The sequence below is a fragment of the Mirounga leonina genome, unplaced genomic scaffold, assembly GCF_011800145.1.
Source record: "Mirounga leonina isolate KUSES-001 unplaced genomic scaffold, KU_Mleo_1.0 Mir_53, whole genome shotgun sequence".
Taxonomy (NCBI): domain Eukaryota; kingdom Metazoa; phylum Chordata; class Mammalia; order Carnivora; family Phocidae; genus Mirounga; species Mirounga leonina.
The window spans coordinates 34,650,476-34,668,272 of NW_023270807.1; positions in this window are offsets into that span (position 1 = coordinate 34,650,476).

Below are 17,797 nucleotides of genomic sequence, written 5' to 3' on the forward strand. Positions count from 1 at the left end.
GGGGCACCTGCACCCCAATGTTTATAGAAACAATGTACACAATAGCCAAACCATGGAAAGAGCCCAGATGTCCATCGACAGATGAATGGATAAAGAAGATGTGCTACACACACACACACACACACAGGAATATTATGCCACCATCAAAAAGAACGAAATCTTGCCATTTGCGACAACATGGATGGAAGTAGAGGGTATTATGCTAAGTGAAATAAGTCAGTCAGAGAAAGACAATTATCATATGATCTCACTCAGATGTGGAATTTAAGAAACAAAACAGAGGATCATAGGGGAAGAGAGGAAAAAATAAAACAAGATGAAACCAGAAAGGGAGACAAACCGTAAGAGACTCTTAATCTTAGGAAACAAACTGAAGGTTGCTGGAGGGGTGGTGGGTGGGGAGGATGGGGTAATTGGGTGACGGACATTAAGGAGGGCTTGTGATGTAATGAGCACTGGATATTATATAAGACTGATGAATCATAGGCCTGTTCCTCTGGAACCAATAATACATTATATGTTAATTAATGGAATTTAAATTAAAAAATGTTCAAAAAATGATATGTTCATATTTTCCCCCAATTTTCCACATATGGATGCTCATTTGATAGTAATTTTTTCTCATTTCTGAATTTGCTCAAGACCAAGATGGTTAGTATCTCACCCTATGAGATGAAATGGGAAAACAAATGAGAGAGAGATTTAAGTTTTTTGTAGTGGTATTCTTTCTTCAACTGTTGTTATTTATTTTCTTCTAGTACAGTTCATACTTTACACAAGTGTCACATCATTTGATCTCTAGAAGGGAAATATTGACGACAATATTTGATGGGCTCATAGAAGATGTATTTTTTGTTAAGATAACTAAAAATTTCTATGGGGAAACGTTATTTGCTTCTGCCCTGATAAGAGCGTCTTAACAATTTATCCACATGGTTGTCAGATTTAACAAGTAAACATACTTGTTAAATGCCCAGTTAAGTTTAGGTGTGAATTTCAGATAAATAATATATAAGTTTTTAGTATAAGTATGCCCCATGCAGTATTTGAGATATACATATATATATAAAAAAAACTGTTTGTGATTTATCTGAAATTCAGATTTAACCGGGTGTCCTGTATTTTGTATCACACCTCCACGTGGTAGGTAGGTGATTCTTCTAGGTGCAACCCTCCTCCACAGTTGCCACAACAAAGACTGTGGAAAAACTTCCACATGGACAAGCCCCTCAGGACCTCTCAACTTTTCCGCCAACATCTTACTCTCCAAGTATGAACTACTGCTAGTCTTAAGAAATGAACCACTATACTTTGCTGTTTTGGGGAAAATTCCACACTAATTTCATTTGGAGTTGCAGAGCCAATACGATAAACAGCTGCCAGAGTGGTTTCTGGATTCTCTGAGGAAAGTCTCATGGGCCTTAGGCATGTGTTCGAAGGTACATCCTGGTTCGCACATCTGTTCATCTCAGGGTAACCTATAAGTCTTCTTTCAGAAATATTGCAAAATAAATCTTTCTTGAGAAAGAGGAAAAAGGAAAATTATAGCATTAAAAACATCCCTTACAACACACTTATAAATATTAAACTTTGCTTTAATACATACTTAAAAAATATCTGATAGTTATGTGTATAGCATTGTGTTCAGCGTTAGTGGGTGTAATGGGTAGACAAAGAGAAAAAAATCAGGATTCTTATCTCATCTGAGGTGATAATCTAACAGGGGAGACTGATATGTGTATGTGAATCATTTAAGCAACGATACAAAGAAGTGCATGAGCAAGTGCCGAAGTTGTTCATAGAAAGAACAAATGTGTGGCAGTTCACTGAAATGGAAAATCCATGGAGGCTTGAGTGGACCTTGAAGGATGGGCTCCATGTGAATTAATGATGGGGGATAGGAAGCAACAGGAAAGAAGGCTGAGAAAGGGCAAGAGTACTTGAGAGTCAACGAAGACCAGGTCTAGAATAGAGAAGAGAATCCCTGTTGAGTCACATGTGGAGATAAATTTGCACAGGGAGAATGACGTAGTGTTATAATAGGGTAAAGAGTTTATACTTGGCCCTCTAGGTCTTGGAGGGCCATTGGTGATTTCGAATCATGGCATGGTGGGATGAAAGTGCTCTGGTAATAATCTGTAAACTGGAGAAAAGAGAGAAAAAAAGATGGATTTTGCACAGTGTAGGTGTGAAATGGTTGTGCACATTCACGCGGTGTTAGTCTGAAAGCCAACAAAAGCTTTCTTAATGCCTGTAAATTAGTAAACGTAAAACACACACAGATGTACCCAGAGATGCACACAGCATGCATGTAAAGCATACTCTGCTCTCTGCTTCCCAAAAAATTACTCTTCACTCTGCTATGCAATCCCCATGAGAGGCACATTGAAAGCTCAGTGAATGTCTTACATGACCTCTGTTCTTTGTCGTGACTGCATTTAGGCTGAGCTGTACATTGTGTTCATTCTGCTTTTTGGTATTCCATCATTGCTATATTGCAAAGGGGGTGGGTGGGCAACTGTAGTTCTCCTTGTACAGAGAACGCCGTGTTTTATTTTTTTTTATTCTTTTGAAGATTCTGCAAGGCTTCATGATTACAAATAAATTAAAGGCAGAAAGAGTAGTCTCTCTTTGCTACATAATTAAAAATAATCTTTCGAATGACATGATTAAGTGTTAAAGGAAATCCTAGCTGCAGTCAATTCCAGAACAATTCCTAAAGACTTTAGGAATGCAAAATCCCTTTGTTGTATGCAAGTGGAAAATAAGGATTTTTTGTTGTTGTTTTTTTAAAACGTGCATCTGAAGGGAAAAGCAAATAAATCCAGCATGGTGAGGTCTCTGATGCTTTCAATATAAAAAGGAAATATACTGTAAATAACATACAGATTTGAAGCTTGGTTCTGACTAGTTTTTCCTGTGCTGTAAAAAATAGTTCCAGAATCCTGAGAGAAAACAGAATGGGAATAAGGTTATTCTTAAAGATCTTTGTGTTCCAAAACAGATTTTTACTGTAGTACCTGTAACTTGTTTTTATTATTGCTTGCAAGTTAATCTTGATTTTTATTGTTGTCTTAATTCCAGAGTCCTCTGGGCTGTGTCTCCACAATGAAATCAAAAGGAGAGATTGAAACTGGGTTAATTCACGTGCTTGTCTCAAGTCTCTGATGGGCTTTGGCAAATGGAGAAGTCAATATCTACATTAGTCAAGGTTCTTCACAGAAGCAGAACCAATGAGATATATGGGCAGCAGGGGACCCAAGTCTGAGTCCAAAGGTCTGGGAACCAGGAGCTCTGATGTCTGAGGGCAGAAGATACATGTCTTAGCTCAAGGAGAGAGAGTGAATTTGCCTTTCCTGTGTCTTTTTGTTCTATTCAGGGACTCAACGAATTGGGTGATGCTTATTTGCATTGGTGAGGGCATTTGTCTTTACTCAATCTACCATTCAAATGTTAATCTCTCCCAGAAACTCCCTTACAGACACACCCAGAAATAATGCTTTACTAGCTATCTGAGCATTCCTTAGCTCAGTCAAGTTGATACAGAATTAATCATCACAATCTCAATGGCCTTAGTATATAAGTAGATAATTCAAATATGACTCATATGGTAATCTTTTAGAAGAAATTTAACGCCCCTTCTGTCTCCCAGAAGCATTCAACTTTATTCAAATTTGTATCTGGAAGTAGTGAAGAAGACATTAAAGAACAATTAGTCCATTATTTATGTACTTACTGTGATAAGTGCTATGAAAAAAAAACTTATAGAGCGCTATTAGAAAATCAAATAGGAGGAAACCTAAATATGCTTGGGGATTCCCTGAGGAAATGATTTTTAAGCTGAAATTAAAGATTGATAGGTTCTAGATAGGTGAAGGAAGATGAAGTGCAGGAAAGAATGCCAGGCAGAGCAAACTGCATACGGAAAGGAGCCAAATAGAAATAGCAGGACTTGGTTATTGACTGGCTATGGGAGATGAGAGAGGGCGAGATGTCAAAGATGACTTCCAGATTTGTGAAATGGGTAATACAGGGAAAGAAGGGGTTACCAGAGAGCCTGAGTTGGGAGGTATTAATTCAGACGGTGAACTGCTTGAGGGCAGAACTGTGTGTTATCAAGCTTTTGCTTTATGTATTGCAAAGACTCATAGTTGATGAAACAAATGAATCATATATTTACAAAAAACTATTTTAAAGTATTATGGGACTTTGGTATAACATTTTTTTGTGCATGAAGATAAGTTTTTCTTAAGGGTTTCTGTTGATGGAATTCAGATTTGAACCTGAGAGAACACTCACGTTTGGCAAGCTTATTTCCTCCATACAAATTTGTTTGTAACTTTGCTGTAATTTTGTACTTCATTGCTACCTCTTTTTATTAGTGGAAATGTTAATTCCCGAGATGGAGCCACATGCTACTTGGCAACTTTATTGCCATATTAGAGCAAATTTAATGTGATTCACAGTTTCAACATAAAACAGCATTTACATTATAAATTCAGTAGTGAAGGAACAAGCATTTATTCCGGAACTGCTTTGTGCCAACATTATATTAACAGGTTATAGCAAGGTTATTTCATTTCATCCTCACAACCAATCTTTCACAAATTATAAGTGTTTTTGCCTTGGCCACAGATTCTTCCTACTGCGTTACATTTCTGGATTACAACAGTCTTTAGATCATACTATTTTCTTCTGAGAGATTTTTAGTGTTTTGTAGTATTTATTATTAAGCATGAATAATACATGTAAACTTCCTTTAAACTCACAGACATTCAAACAATTATGCTGCTATCTTTTAAAGCAGTTGCTTAAAAAACTGGCATCTTTTAGAATTGATGCTGCCAAATTTCTCCATACATTGTAGAGCCCAAGAGAGACACTTGTCTTTCTGTTTTAATGACAGATACTATCTCTTTGTTTATCTTTTCCCCCTTCTTGGGAGGTGTTAGGGTTACCTAATTGTCTTCTGCTGAAACACTTATGCACAATCTTGAAGTACAAAGAACCATGGGGCTCTCAGGCAGAAAGGAAACAGAGAATGGAGTTAAGATTGATGTAGGGATGTCAGGAAAGAGATTAAACATTTGTGTATCATCTGTCTGAGTGGTGGTCAAGGTGACATATAAAATATCCAGCAACCAGTGCGGCAGAGCTACCCACAAATCAGAGCAGATGCATCACTGATTAGAATGGAAATCCCAACCACAAATAATTGTTAGGACCTCCTAGCTGAAACCTATCAGTCTTGGGAGTAATTGGCTAAGTGTGGTACTTTAAGAAGGCTTGGGATGCCTATGTTATAGGAAAGTATGAGCTTATTTGTCTCTATAATGGGAAATATTTGATTTGAGAAAGATTACAATGGTATGTTTTAATAGTCAAATAGTTTACCCTTAAAAAAAGGTGTTTGTTAACAAAATTGGAAATTGTATTACCTCAAGACCTTGTATATATGTCTTTAGTAGTCTATAATTTATGCAATATCTGCAGTCTCATCTAATCTTCACAAGAAGAGGTTAAGTAATTTTCCCAAGGCCACGTGGATGATAAGTAGAGTCATCATGATGAGACAAGGGTCCTTTTAGAAAGAAGTGAAATTGAAAATTGACTATTGGGTTTTTTATAAAAAGTTGAGTGGCTTCTGAACAATATAGGGAGGTTCAAAATTATACTGGAAGTAAGTAGTAACTAAGTTTTTTCTTGAGAAATAATAGGAGGTAAGTTCTGTCATATTGCCCAGCTATTGATTTCTAAATACTCTTCTCAAATAACATGAGCCATGGAGAAATGGCTGATGCCAGAGCTGGGACAGAAATAAATACAAGATTAGTCTGGACCATTTTATAGTGGCAGAAAGTAAACTAGTGTGGGAAAAAAATCCACAAAACAAAACAAACAAAAAAATTTCAAAAAGCAAAACAAAAGCACAGGGGCCTATTCAAAGGACACCAGGAGCCAATCTGAAAGAGCTCCCAATGGCCAAAGCTGGAACAATCTGAGCAATAAAAGTAGTATTACATCATAATCTAAATAAATAATCTCATCTAAAATATAAATGTCCATGAGTTCATATTAAATAATCTATTGCTGAATAAATAAATTGGGTCAAAGAGACAAGCTTTTCTTATAAATAAATTACAAATAATATATATATATATAATCCTCTCTCTAGTAGATACTATACCTCTCTACCCCCAATTTGAGTGTGGGCTAAAATCTCTGACTTACTTCCAAAGAACAGTGTATAAAAAGGGAAAAATAGTAACTTAACAGTGAAGAAACCTGGCAAACACCATCTTAAGCAAGTGACCAAGGTTAACCTCAATGGTGTTAAGTCATGTTCATATCATGTACCCCCCTCATATGGTTTGATGAAAGGGACTTTATTTTTGATGTCATCTTTCTCCAAACCTATAACCTCAGTCTAATTATGAGAAAAATATTACACAGACTCAAATTGAATAGCGTTCTATAAAATATCTGACAGAACTCTTCAAAATTGTCAAGAACATGAAAAATGAAGAAAGACCTAGAAACTCTCACAGACCAGAGGAGTCTAATTAGAGACAAGACAAAAGAATGTATTGTGGGATCCTGGATTGGATACTGGAAGAGAGATCGAACATTAATGGAAATACTGGCAAAATCTGCATGAAGTCTGGAGTTTAGTATAATATAGCAATGTTGGTTTCTTGGTTTTGATAAGTGTACCATGGTTAAGAAGGATGATAAATTAGGGGAAACTGAAGCAGCGCATATGGGAACGCTCTGTGCTATTTTTGCAACTCTTCTGTAGATCTAAAATATGGCAAATTTAAAAAGTTTAATAAAAACAAACTATTGGTTTTAAAGAAAGCTCTTGTTTGCATGTTGCTTTATGTATGTGTCTGTACACGTGAGGATGCATGACTATCAATCAGTAGTTGAGCATATTACTGATCATTCCATAATGTTGAGTAATAGCAACAGTTTTTTAGTTTAATGCTTCTATTATAATTTGGCCATTTTTTAATATGTGTTTATAGACCCACATGGCTTGTATGTGCATGTTGTCATACTCACATATATCTTCACATATATTTATTTTCATTTGGTTGTCAAAGTGTTTTAAATGACAACTTTTTTGAGCATTCAGGACCCTTTTATCTAGGGACAAGATCCGATGGGCAGCAAGAACACATATCTGCTTTTATTTCCTATGATGATTAAGGGAATCGCTGTTCCAAAAGCTCAACACCAGAGGCTTCTGTATCCAGTGCTAATTCTGATGGGAGTCAAGAGCCTTCTGGGAGTTATAATGGCTAGGACAGGGTTGTTGTCTTTCAGCAGCAGTGAAAGAGCATCAGATCAAAGATTTTATACCCCTCTAGAGCCCTCAGACCTCATCCAGTTTCTGTGTCTGCTGACAATCAAATCGTGAAGTCATCATAATGGCAAATAGTATCTGTTGCTCAATGAAAAATAACTTGGCAAGTATTGGTAGTGATATGAATAAGATGGACAAAATATTTTTGAAAGTAGAAGTGGTTATTTAGTGAAATGAGAAGTGTGGAAGGCCAGTATTTTCTGCAAAGCTTTGCAGTTCATCAAGTTCAATTTGGTATTTGTTGGAGGGAAGAACAAAAAGATGTCTCGAGTTCCCTACTATTGAACTTAGTCTATGGATAACATCGTTGTTGCCTAGCTTTTATATCTTTAACTTCCCCGGCCTGATAGGAGGAAGCTACTAATCCATTTTTCATGTCTAAATAATTTCGAAAATGACTTAATATTTTTGTTTATGTTCCAAGATTTTTGCAGTCAATTCCCCTGTCTTTCAGATTGTGTGTGTATAAGATGCCAAATCAACTAGCAAATTCATGAGAAAATCCCCCAAATCAATACATTCATCCTGTTGTTGGGTGTTGATGTGTTGATTAATGCTGATTCTTTGTTCCAATCTGTTGTGTAGACATAGCCTCTTATCCTACCAAATGATAGTTTGGGAAATTTTTTCTTAACTCGAATCATTTGTTAATGTCTAAAATGTAGATATAGAATATTTCCTCATAATGCCAGGCTTATTGATAATGATGGACAAATTCACTCAAATCATCATAATACTTGGAAAAATCCTGATAATTTGTTACCTTTTTTGCTTTATATTCAAGAATTTTATATTGATTAGGTATTCACAATTCTTATATAAATTGTTAGGTAAAATTAAGCTGTGGAATTAACTAATTTTCTTAAAATGTAATAAGCAAACATTTTAAATATATAGGAATTAGGTATTAAAATCCATCATCACATCTAAAATGCTTCTCCACTGGTAAAATTGTCACTAAACTGTGAAAGGATGCATTCCTAATTGCTAATTATCAGACCTAAATAGGTTACTAAGAAAAATGTTAAGATTAGCTGCTTTTGGTTTCTGATTTTACCTATAATAAGATTTGTCCTATTTTTTCCTTTTTTTTAAGAAAAATAATTCTTTGGTGAGAAACTGTTTTTTTTTTCCTCTAAAGAATATTAACTTACTTCCTGAGGACGTATGGACTCTCAAACTCTGATCCTTAACAATCATACTCTTGAAATTTAAGGCTAATGAGATATAATTATTTCTGATCCAAACTCTCTGTACTGCTGAGCTGTGTGGGACCATGTTTTTGTGAGGCAACTATGCACAGCATGGGGTCTTCCACATCTAACTCTGGGGATGGTGCCCACTCTCCCTAGTTTAGTAGAACCACTGCAATAAACATTTGGGGGTAAGAATAGGGAGAAGGGATAGAATGGAAATTTCCAAGACTTTGCTATTAATAAAATGTTTTATTTAACAATGACATTTTCCAGAGTTATCTGATTCTTGGGTGTGATAAATTCTCTGGTAGGATTCTGTGGAAAATGGTCTACAGTAGTAAGGGATTGTGTTAATGGGCTCTGGAACAGTGGCAGCAAAATGTTCTCCCTCTTTCTCTCTGTCTCTGTTTCTCTTTCTCAATCTCTCTCTTTTGTTTGTCTCAACTGTAACCTTTGATCAGAATTCTTGCTCCCAAACTTCACCCCTGAGTCTCTGTTGAGAGTGGGCTTAGTAAAAGTTTATTATTATTATTATTATTTGCTTGCCTTTTTGACTGATGAAGGGGTCTTATAGGTGAATAATTTTCAAGGCAGTAAATTTTAAAATATAAACTCTTGGTTCCATGTGAGCAAGATAACTTTATCTTTACTTTTTCAGGTATTATTTTTTTACCATCTCTTAATCTGTTGTGATTTTTTTTTCCAGAAATTGCTTTTTGAAAATAAAAACAGATCATGTCAAGGATCTTGTAGAGTCATGTCTGAGGAACTCACATGCAAGTGTCTTGATTCCCGTTCCTTGGGAATGTGAGTAAGAGAAGGAATAAAAGATGAGTCACTTTTGTCATCCAAAAAACCGAAAACATACTCAATATTTTGCAAAACAATAAAATGTCATTAAAATTTCCAAGAATGTATAACAGAATTTATGTGCTCTGGTTTTCAAAGGAATGTACATTCATTTCATATGCTTAGAAAAAACAGGAAAGGAAAAAAGAAACTATTCAATCAAAATCTCACAGAGATAAATGTTAACATTTTGGACCTCTACTTAAAAATTTTTTTTTCACAAAATTCTTTAATAGTTTCAATACTTATACCTTTAGAATCCTAGAAGAAAAATAATCTTAGGGTAATTTGTTTGTTTTGTTTTTAAAAATAAAACACATGCTCTGCTTTGTATCATTATCTTTGGTTTAGTGTTTGTTTGGGAGTGATGCTTAATTTATTTTTCTTAAAGGTGGACTTTTACAGAAGAATTATACCTACATTTTTCTAAAGCATACTAATTCTTTAGAGATAGAATTTTGAATCTCAACCCAATCTTTATAATAAACTCAGAGCTAAGAAGATAGAATTCTCTGACATATGTCTTTTTTTTTTTTAAGATTTTATTTATTTATTTGACAGAGAGAGAGAAAGAGAGCCAGAGAGCACAAGTGGGGGGGAACAGCAGAGGGAGCCCTCCCCTGCTCAGGGAGGGCTTGATCCCAGGACCATGGGATCATGACCTGAGCTGAAGGCTGACGCTCAATCTACTGAGCCACCCAGGCGCCCCCGATATTTGTATTTTTGAGGAAGATAATGATGGAGCAAATTAACATTGAGAATGAAATAGGAACAGCCCAAATTCTGCATAAACATTCATTATTCAGGATTATTCCATGGGCTTCAATATTTTGTTTAAGATCCTCATGAATCTTAGACTTAGTTGCATTATTTAAGAATTCACCTTTTTTTCCCCCCCTATCAGTATGAAGAATCATTTACCCAAGACATCTACTCACTTTTCTCTTGGGGAAGGTAGAAGAGAAGGTTAGAGGAGAGGCAACATGCTGTTGAGTCCAGCACTTTGGTCCAGTTACCATCAGTTTTTTCAGTGACCACAGATTGAACTTCTAATTGCAGCCAGCTCTCTCAAAATACTTGTTTCTGGTCACAAAGGGAAATAAAATGAGGGTGCATGAGTCACTGTACATTCTTGAAAGTTATTAGCAAAACAATCTTCCTAAGGAGGGGCAGTAGTGTCATCTTTATCTTAGAAGAACACATCTCAAATTATTAAATAATAGGGGGAAACTACAGTAAGATTGCAATAATACGGTGAAAATACATTTCATTGTAATCCAGGCTTTGGCTGTATCCTTTCTTATAACTAGGATCCACCACAGCAAAGTAGCAGACATCCTGGAGTTTACTGGACACCCTTGAGAATTCCAGCTGTCAGCAGCAGCTTGAGGCTCCTGTACCCAAAGCCAAGCTCCTAGCTGTCACTTTGAAGCACTAGTTTCTAAGGTAGAATTAGTTGAAAGAAGAGAATGCTTTGGACTGGGACCAGAAACTTACCCCTTGAAAAGATGTGCAGAAGCTGGTCTAGGGAGTAATAGAATTTATTGGAAAATGCTTCATTGAGAAACCTGGTGAACCATGCCAGAGCCTGCCCCTTCCTGTCTCTGAAGACTGCCCTCAAAGGAGAGGCAGTTTTGAGTTTAAGAAGGTCTGTTTCTACATAGGCTTAGAATATGCTGTGTAGGACAGCCACTGGGTAGCTTCATATTAATGAACTAATTATTAGCTTTATGTGATACAATTATTTATGTGAATTATAATTGGGTATAACAGCTAGCAAAGAGCAATGCAATTGTCAGAGAGTCATGAATTGATTAGAAAAAAGAGGCTTAGAAAAACTAAATAATGACACCATTTGGATAGTTCAAAATAAAGAAATGCAATCAAAAGAAAGCGTGGTTGAAAAGTACTTTGTTCAAGCATATACAGAATAAATGTGTCCTAAATCAGATAAAAATATATGTACCAGTTTCCATTTCCCCAGGAAAATCAGACAAATCACAAGAAAGGAAATGGTAGACCTTGGGATAGGCTAAAACACCTCATATTACAAATTAGGTTTTTATTTTTATATCAATAGATTTTTTGCTTTTGTTTGTTTCAAGTTTTTATTTACATTCTAGTTAGTTAACATATAGTGTAATGTTGGTTTCAGGAGTAGAATTTAGTGATTCATCACAGTGCTCATCACAAGTGCCTTCTTTAATATCAGTAGATCTTAAAAATTTTTATTATTTTTTTAAAGATTTATTTATTTATTTTAGAGAGAGCACGAGCGGGAGGGGCAACAGGGAAGGTGAGGGAGAGAATCTCAAGCAGACTCCCCGCTGAGTGTGGAGCATGACCTGGGGCTCAATCTCATGAATCTCATGACCCTGAGATCACGACCTGAGCCAAAACCAAGAGTTGGACACTTAACCAACTGTGCCACTCAGACACCCTAATATCAGTAGCTTTTTTTTTTTAGAAAAAAGGAGAACAATAAAGCTTCCCATACTGCTGTTTATAGTTTTGAAAAGTTGAAAATTGTTTTTCTCATATACTTGGTAAATTTTTGCTTAAATTTGATAATGAGAAGGCATCTTTTTTCCCACCACACAGCTGTTAGCCATTAAAGGAATGAACTTTGAACTTCAATCTTTTAAAACATGTGCAAATATTTATATATCTGCAACTTAGGAAAAATGTTTTCCCAGCACTGTTTAACAAAAACTTTAAATCTCTGCTTTATTTTTATATTATTGTAACATTTCAGGTGTCTCTTAAGACACAGTTTAAGCTTCCAGCTTATATTAATATTGTGTCCAGCCAAAATCTGAAGTAGCTTAATGGTTACAGATCATTTAGTCAAAGTTGACTACAAGGTATTTGGGGCATGTTCTTATTATAGCTTTATTCCCAAATAATTCTGAAGTATTAAATCATCAACTGAAAAACTGGCATTTTTATTTGAAATAGAAAATTTTGAATCACATAATAATCTTCATGTGACTAAAAGCAGCAGAGGTAGTCCATTAGGATCACACTTTGTACCACTCCTTGCCTAGGGTCCTATTACTTTACTCATTTATTGATCATTTTGGGATGTCCATGAGGGATGAGACACTATGTTAGGAGGTAGGCTTACAGAGATAGTTCTTGTCGCTAAGCAGTTGAGGATGAATTATAATAGTACTGTATTAAAAATGGCATAATAAGTATATGCAGAGGATGCCATTGTAGTAGAGGAGAGACAGAACAAGGGTATTTAGGGTAGTGTAGCCTGGGTATAGGGGTAGAGACACACTTCCAAGAAAAGGTAACATCTGATATTTGGAGGCTGAATATAGCAATTTCTGTTATGGCTAAAGGCCAAACTCATCTTTTCCATGGTAGTAGAGTCATTTACACATTTATATATGTGTTTTGTTTAGATCTGGTTAGCCTTTCTCTAGACTCTCCTCTTGGTTATTTACCTTTAATCATATAATTACCTGATTTCAAAATTGACAAGAATTTTATCCCTCCTCTATCTCTGTGGCTCTCAAATTTTGTTGTGCACCAGGATTACTTGGACAGATTATTAAGACACAGATTTCTGAGCCCCACTGCAGAGTATCTGATTCTGAGGTGGAGATTGAGAATTTACATTTTGAAGATTCCAAGTGATGTTGATGCTACTGGTTCATGAACCATACTTGGCTGGTTATCAGAATAAGCTGGGAATGTTTAAAACTATGGACTTCTGGTATCTACTCCTAGAGATTCAAATTTAGTTGAATTTGGGTAGGAACAAGGAATCTGCATTTTAAAATGTATCTCTCTAGCTGATTTTGATTATCAATGGAGCTTGGGATCCACTGACATAGTCTAGGTCTCTCATTTCACAAATAATAAAATTGAGATGTAGAAAAGTTATGAGAACTCATAAAAATTACACAGTTAACAAAGAGCAGAGCACTTTCCCACTGTACCTCAATTTTTTTCCCTTCAAGAAACCATAATGAGAATTCATTTTTTACCAAATCGTGTCAATATTTTTATCATAACATTCAATGTTGTCCAAAAATCTCTTCCTTTACTGTCCCAATAATTGGATAAAATTAAGCCAGCTCCAAATATATAAAAAAGTATCTACTATATTCTATGGAAGGGGGTGGATGGATTCAGATCAGGATAACACTCAGTCCCATTTCCCAAGGAACTTCCAGACAAGTAGCAGATAACACATTCCCAAACATGCACAAATATATACCCTCACACAATGACAATAAAAGACTTACAGTTAGTGCTAGCGAAGAAGTATAAAATATCAGATGATGAAACAGCTATTTATATAGATCTATTCGCCAGATACTGTGCTAACTTTTTAGGGATGCAGAAGTATTAAAACTTGGCTTTCTATCTAAACAAATCATAATACAACTATGCAAAACACAACTGACTACACTGTAACAATTAATCTATAAAAATGGAATGAATAAAACGTTATCAGAAGGTAGAAGTGGGAGAGATTAATTCAGCTGGAATATTTGGGAGTGTTCACAGAAAGGGTGATAGAAAAGGCATTTACACATTTCTACATAGGTTTTGTTTAGATTTGGGTGCTCTTCCTTTAATCTTTCCTCTTAATTAGTCTCTGCCAGGTGAAGGAGGCAGCAGAGCAAAAGCACAAGGTGATCCTGTGATGTGGTCTTTTACAGAATAGATAATAGAACGATAGGGCTAGAACAAAGCATGTGGAATCAGAATAGTATTCATGAAAGTGAATTTGAGCTGGGCTTTAAAGGATGCATAAGATTTGGTAAATAATACTAACTTTTGCACACATTATTAATTATACTAATTAATTTTAGAATTCTTCCTCCTTTATTTCCAAACTACAGAAAATTTTACCGATGCCCTGGGTTCAAATCAATTGCCCTTAAAATTTCCCACAGTGGTGTTTATCAACGCTATCTGAGGATTACAGTTACCTCTGGTACTTAACCAAAACCAAAACCAAAACAGAAGCCCTGGCTCTGCTTGCGAGGTTTTGATTCTGGAGATTTTTATTCAAGATGCCTGATGGTGGCACGTTGGGATTTCTAATGGGTAGTTTTTCATAGCTCCTTCTGATCTGAACCAATGACCTACCAAATGCCAAAATCTAGAATAAGTTAAAGATGTACTTGCCCAGTTGAATGTTTCTCTGCAACTTAAATGCTTCAGTAAGGTCTTTGTACAATTTTATTTTCTTTATACCAGGAAGATAATTTTAATGTGCATACTTACTCTGAGATCCTAATAGGTAAAAGCAGAGAAACATTTCCTAAATAAGCATTTTGAGAATAAGGAAACTCAATCTATTTGTCCTCTCATGTCCTCATATATGCTTCTGCAAGAAATGCCATCCCACTGTACTCATTTGAATTAAAACAAAGCAAGGATTTTAAATGTACATAATTTTTAAATAAATATTATTTCATGATTTTAAAATAAATACTATGTATACATAGCTCTAAGATGAATTTTAACTCATCAATCAAATTGAACCAAATTGCTCAGATTACATAAACGTTAAAGAAAACCTCAGGAAATTGACCCCTATTGGATATTGAAGAGTTAGTCATTATTGAATATTGCTGCATTTCTAAATTCTGCACTTTTGATGCTCACTCACATTAGTCATAAGCTTTGTGTGGGTGGATAATGTGCTTAGAGCAGTTGTTGATGACTTGTTTTTCTTTGACCATTTAGTAAGCATTTTTAATGAATAAGGTTTCAATTATTTGTATGCCCTCACAAGCTATAATCAATGCATCATTTCAAAATATAAATAAAAGTATTTTTATTTTTGAGACATGATGTTCTGAGGAGTCAAATCCCATAGCTGTCTATTGAATTAGATCTTGCTGGGTTGGGATTTTATTATTAGGCATTCCATTAGCTCACTACTCAAGGTCAATGTAGATACGACTAAGAAAATTGTGTTTTCTCATGGATGAAAGATGTGATCCTTGGAGAGCAAAGGAAAAGATGACATATCAATATGATGACACTTTAAAATCTTTTATAATTAATTTTTTTCTGAGTTCTATAGATACTATGCTCCCCACCCCTTTGGTCCTTCAATGAGAAGAAATTTAAGCATACATGATACACAAGGACTAATACTTTGGGATTCATGTAAAAATAATAGAATATAAGATGCCATTCCAAAGTATAGCATTTATAAGCTCAGGTGTGCATTATGTCCTCTCTGTTTGTAGTATGTACCTTTTTCATCTTATGTGAAAACTTATAGCATGTATATCAGGCATCATATTTCAGTGTTGTGTTTATTAAAATGAGATTTTACATTTAAAAGCATTTACATTTAAAAATAAAGATAGGTAGAGCCTAAGGTGTTTTATAAAGTGACAATAATAGACAATTTTGTTTTGTGTAAATCTGAAATGTACCTGCTGTGTGTATATGATGAAGATTGAAAAATAATGGAAGAATTCTATTCTGATCAAACTCAGATAGTTTATTAGGCACAGCTAATTTAATATTCACCCCTACTCTAAAATAGATATTATTAGGTGTACCTTACAAGTGAAGAACTTGAAGTAGAGAGTTTAAATAATTTAACCCATAGCTGAGTAAGTGGCAGAACTGGTATTTGAACCTAGGTAATAGACTCCAGGATTTCTGATCTTAATCACCACACTATACTGAGAAAAGAATTTACATTTATAACTCTTAACATTATGATTCAGGCTGGGGGTAAGAAACACCTATGAGATAAAAGTGTAATTTCTGCAGCTTAGTAATGTTGAACAAATTATTTTAATACTCTGCCTGCTACTTGAGAAAGTTCATTTGCTGAAGTAGAAAAGTGTGTTTAAATTAAAAAGAAATAATATACATTGGGCATGAATTTTTAAGATAGTAGCAAGAACATTGAACTTAGAATCAGGAATTATAAACTCTAGACCCATCTCTATCTTTGTTTAGACCCTTCATTCTCTGGCTATGTACCAAAGCACCATGGGACAGGAGCACTGAACTCAAGGTAATGTGAGGTTATTTTAACATTTTTCAAGGAGAACATAGTGACATTTGACATATGTTGGACACTGCTCAAAGTGCTAGCTCAAAATAGTTCGTGGTTTTGATGTTATGTCACACTACATTCCATTCAATTACATCATATTTTTGTAAAGCTGAAGTTTCAACAGTCACCATGATAAAAAGCAAGTAGCACGTGAAAATCAATGTGGAATAGAAATGAGGGTGGAGGTGTACAACCTGATTTCAAGGTTTGAGAAATCATGCTGTGCCTTGCAGGAAAATAGATCCCATTAATAAGTAATTGTGGTTAAGAATGAAATAAAGATGCTATTTTTTTTCTTTCAATTATCATGTATGATTTTGTTTAAATGGCTGCTGAATTGTTAGAGCATAAATAACGTATTAAGTTGTTTAGATGTAACTACTTAATAAATGGAACTCGTACATGTTTATTTTGTACTGGGAGCATCATGAAAAATTTGCTGAGAACCTAAGGGTTCTGTGAACTGAAAAAGCTTAGGGAACTTTGGAATAGAAATTTGGTTTTTGGTATTTTGAAGTATTTTTTTTCTTGGCTTCAATTTTCTTTCTTTTTTTTTTTTAAAGATTTTATTCATTTATTCATGAGAGACAGAGATAGAGAGAGAGAGAGAGAGAGAGAGGCAGAGGGAGAAGCAGGCTCCCAAGGAGCAGGAAGCCCGACGCGGGACTCGATCCCAGGACCCTGGGATCATGACCTGAGCCGAAGGCAGACGCTTAACCATCTGAGCCACCCAGGCGCCCTTGGCTTCAATTTTCTTATCTGAGAAATGAATGGGCCAGAACAGACGGCCTCAAATTCTAGTCTAACAGGCAATGATTCTGTGACAACGCGGAGGGTAATGTAAGTGACTTTGATAATTTCATGTCACATTCTCCTATAGTACTTAAACCCTATCTTAAATTGGGAAAAGCATAGAATGTAGCTGTCCTGTGTGATGATCTTCTAATGTATTTTAAACCAAACTTTTAAAACATATTAACTGCTCGCATGTAGATGAGTTAGTCATTTTATAAGTATATCTCACTTAACTCTTTAATCTATGGAGCTCATGATGTTTTTGTTTGTTTGTTTTTATTTTTTGGCATTCAGGTGTTTTCTCCACTTGTTAACAGGAGGAATTAGAAAAGTCCAAGAATAAGTGAAAATCTGCACTTTGTAAATATTGGAAAATCTAGAGTGTCTGAACTACCTAAGAAAATATTGTCCCATGAAAATATCAAATCGAAAACAAGTATCTCACTGTTTTCAATAAAAATTCTGGCTAATAAGTACACCACAATTGCATTCTTTTATATTGCCAACTTACACAAGGAAGTCCTCCTA